The sequence below is a fragment of the Solanum pennellii genome, chromosome 11 (genome assembly GCF_001406875.1).
Source record: "Solanum pennellii chromosome 11, SPENNV200".
Classification (NCBI taxonomy): domain Eukaryota; kingdom Viridiplantae; phylum Streptophyta; class Magnoliopsida; order Solanales; family Solanaceae; genus Solanum; species Solanum pennellii.
Genome location: NC_028647.1, coordinates 15,761,834 through 15,765,857, shown reverse-complemented (window position 1 = coordinate 15,765,857; position 4,024 = coordinate 15,761,834).

Below are 4,024 nucleotides of genomic sequence, written 5' to 3'. Positions count from 1 at the left end.
TACACCGGATTTCAGGGTGAGCTAATGCTTCTAGCTTGGACTGGATCTTCTTCCTCATGTCTTGATGCCTTGAAGTTCCGGCATGGACTAGCTTTTGTTTATTTTAGCTTCTTAGAATACTCTTAGTTTAGTAATTTGATCATAGATGTTCTTGTGGTGATGACTTCCAGATTTTGGGGAATAATAGATGTTGAATTTTAGAAGTTATTGAATTGCTTTTTATTAATGAGTTTAAGTCTTCCGCATTACTTTCTGTTGATATTAAATTGAAATGTTAGGGTTTAGATTGGTTGGTTCGCTCACATAGGAGGGTAAGTGTGGGTGCCAGTCGCGGCTCGGTTTTGGGTCGTGAGAGTAAATTGGTATCTATTGTAACAACCCATTCGATTGTTTTGAGCACTAGAACTTTTTCTCTGATAAAATGATTTTCAATAGATTTTAAATGGGTGTTTTCGACTATTTATAATTATAATTATGAAATTAGTAGGGTAGTTTTAATAGATTATTTAGTTGGTGGTTAAAGAAAATAACATTAAAATTAATAGTGGGTCACTTTTACCACTTTTATAATTAGTCTTTTAATAATTAGGGTAGGACACAATTTTTAGAAAAGATGAAAATTAAAAGAGAGGCGCACATCGGTGGAAGGAAAACAAATTGAGAAGAAGAGCGACGAACATATTGTAAAGGTTCGGAGGCATTGAGGGAAAGGAAAGTATTGGAGAAGTACTAGCTTGTTTGACTTCGATTCTTTGGTAGAGGTAGGTTATGATTTATACTATTTGATAGTAAACTCTTAATAATGATTGATATGCATTGAATGATATTGTAAAGTTTTCTATGTACTTGATTATGTGGTTGTGTGTGGCTTGGTTGTGTGTTTTTTGAGTGGTCTGAAATCCTGAGACCGTGGAATTTATATTCTTAAACCTTCTTTATCGAAGTGATGCATTGAATAAAGAAGACTTGATGAAATATTATCAATGAATTGAAAGTAGTGATAATAAATGATAAATTATACTATATTGGATCGAAGTATCACGTTCCTACACGATATTCTTGAAATGGAGTTTCACGTTTTGACTCGGTATTCTTGGATCGGAGTGTCATATTCCGACACGGTATTTTTTGATCGGAGTGTCATGTTCCTACACGGTTTTTGTAAATCATAGTGTCACATTCCGACACGGTATTCTTGGATCGGAGAGTCACATTTTGACACAGTATTCTTGAATCGGAGTGTCACATTTCGACACGATATTCTTGGATCGGAGTGTCACGTTCCAACACAGTATTTTTGGATCGGAGTGTCACGTTTCGACACGATATTCTTGGATTGGAGTGTCACGTTCTAACACACGAATTTTTAAGATTTTCAAGACCCATGTTTCCCGAAGAGATAATTGGATCGGAGTGTCACGTTCCGACACGATAATATTAAAGGAAAAGCATATTGAATTAACAGAATGTACTCAATCTCAAAGAACTCAGTTCCCCAAATGGTTTAGTTGGAGGCATGAGTCCTCATGGACGATCTTGATATTGTTAGACGTATTACATACTTACTTTATTGTTGTTGACCCTGTTCATGTTGTTTGTTGCTTATCACCTTTTAAGTGCTATAGTTGAGTTCATACTATTATTTATTGTATATTAATTTCTATTTTGGGTTGGCCGATGATACCTACTCAGCTCATGTTGCCTCGTACTGAGCCCTGGTTGTGTTTTTCATTGTTTTCCTTTTACGGAGTGCAGCAAGTGTAACAACGAATTTGACTCGCCCTCAGCTCTAGCCAGTCTCCAGTATATTAGGTTCCATGGTGAGCTATTCGTTCAAGCTCGTGTTGGATTCTCTCGGTCATGACATGATGTCCTATGTTTTCAGACACATACCGTTTTATTCTTTTATTTTGGCGTATTTGATACTCTTAGACTTAGTATTTGGAGTTTAGATGTTCTTGTTGTGATGACTTTCAGGTTTTAAAAAACGACATTTAATTAGATTTTGAGCTTCCGCATTATTCTTGTATAATGTAATTTAAGATTAAATTCCTTGGTTCGCCCACCTAGGTAGTTAAGTGTGGGTGCCACTCACGACTCATTTTGGGTCATGACATATATGTACAAAAAAAGTAAACTACAAATGTGTTATTTGAATTTCTGTTTTCAATTTTTCTCTCATAGTGTTATCGCAGGAGTGGTGATATGACATGCTTCTTAAGCCAAGAATGACATTTATTTTTTTTTCTCAATTTTTGACATTTTTTTAATTTCTTACATTTATATAATTTATTTAAAAACCTATAAATTATATCTTACTTATATTAATTTAGAAAGCTCAAAAATCACTACCACGAATTTAATGAATTTTTTAATTTTTAATTAAACTAAATAATGAATACGTTTTACCTTTTACATTGCTCATATTATCATGGGTGAATATTAAACAAGAATTATAATCCAATTAAATTGAGCAATTAATATATTCAATGTCTATGTTTCTTTATGTTCTTTTATATTCCTTATTTATTATTGTGATTGTGAAGCGTCACTTTTGCAGGTTGTTGGATTTATGCCTAAAAGACTAAAATGTCTAATTTTATACACACAAAAAAAAGTAAAAAAATTTATGTGATATGTATGGTAAGTTTGTTTAAATATATTCTTTATATTTTTTTAATATTATTTATACTAATTTGGGGTAGGATTATTTATTATCAAATAGAGAACTCAAAGGAATAATATCAATTTTTACTTTGCAGATTTATAATAATTTATTTTTAATTTGCATCTTCATACTTTATCTTGAGAAATTCATGTGAGATTAGATATTGTATTTTGATAAAATTTATTTGTATGATTTAAATTTTTAAGGATATTAAAATGGATTTATTCTTACGGCCAAATTGAGGTATGTATTGTTTTGGTTGAGAACTACCTTAGAATCTCTTTTGTTAATTCTTACTCAACATTTAAATCTTGATATTTTGTGTTATAAATCTTGATATTATGATAAATCAAAGAGTCTCATATTTGATTTCAATTACTAAATAATTGATCTATTCTTTTGGTTGAGAATTACTTTCGAATCACTTTATTAAAATATTTCATACTCAATATTTGATAAATGATATTGTGTTATAATCTACATCAAAGAGTCTCATATATTCGACCTATTACATCTACCTCAATGTTGAATTCTACCTATAACATCTACCTCAATGTTGAATTCTGAAGTAATTACTGCTTCCGTTCATTTTACTCATCATATTTTACCTTTTTATGGTTAATTTAACTATATCTCAACGCTCAATTGAATTAGATTAATTCATTGTTTTAGAATTAAAATTTAAATATTTTGAAATCTGTATGAAAAATACTATAAGATTCAATGATTCTCATATTAAAATGATAAAAAAAATACATATTAAATATAATATGGGTGAAAATTCATATAATTTAACTCTCGAACAAAATATAAGAAAATAAATTAAATGGAGAATGTATATACTCTACAAATTCATAGACATTTTTCTACTTCTAAATTGAACTTTAATTTTGAGAGCTATTTTTATGTTTCATTGATTTAAAAATAGCGGCAAAATTTAACTTTTTATTACAAATATATCATTGCAGTGAAGTTGAAATTCATACATATTTTGTAACTTTTTTTACTGCACCGAACAATAATCAATCAAACATAAATAACAATATATACTACATTAAAAGGAATATGAGCATGTGATAAATCAATTAAAAGAGAGAGGATGAAGAGGCTACCACCCTAAAGAACACAATCTCTAAATACATATAGAGATTGTCAAATTAAATATTTTAAAAAAATTTGTAAGAGATTTTATAATATTTGTTGGTTTATTTAAAAAAATTAGTATAATGATGTTTTTCTCCAAATTTCTTATGATTCATTTAGTTTCAATGTTCAGAAAATTGATATAGACGACGCACTTTGTGATTATTTTTTTTCTTCTTTTTTCGATAAGTATATATGTAATATATATATATA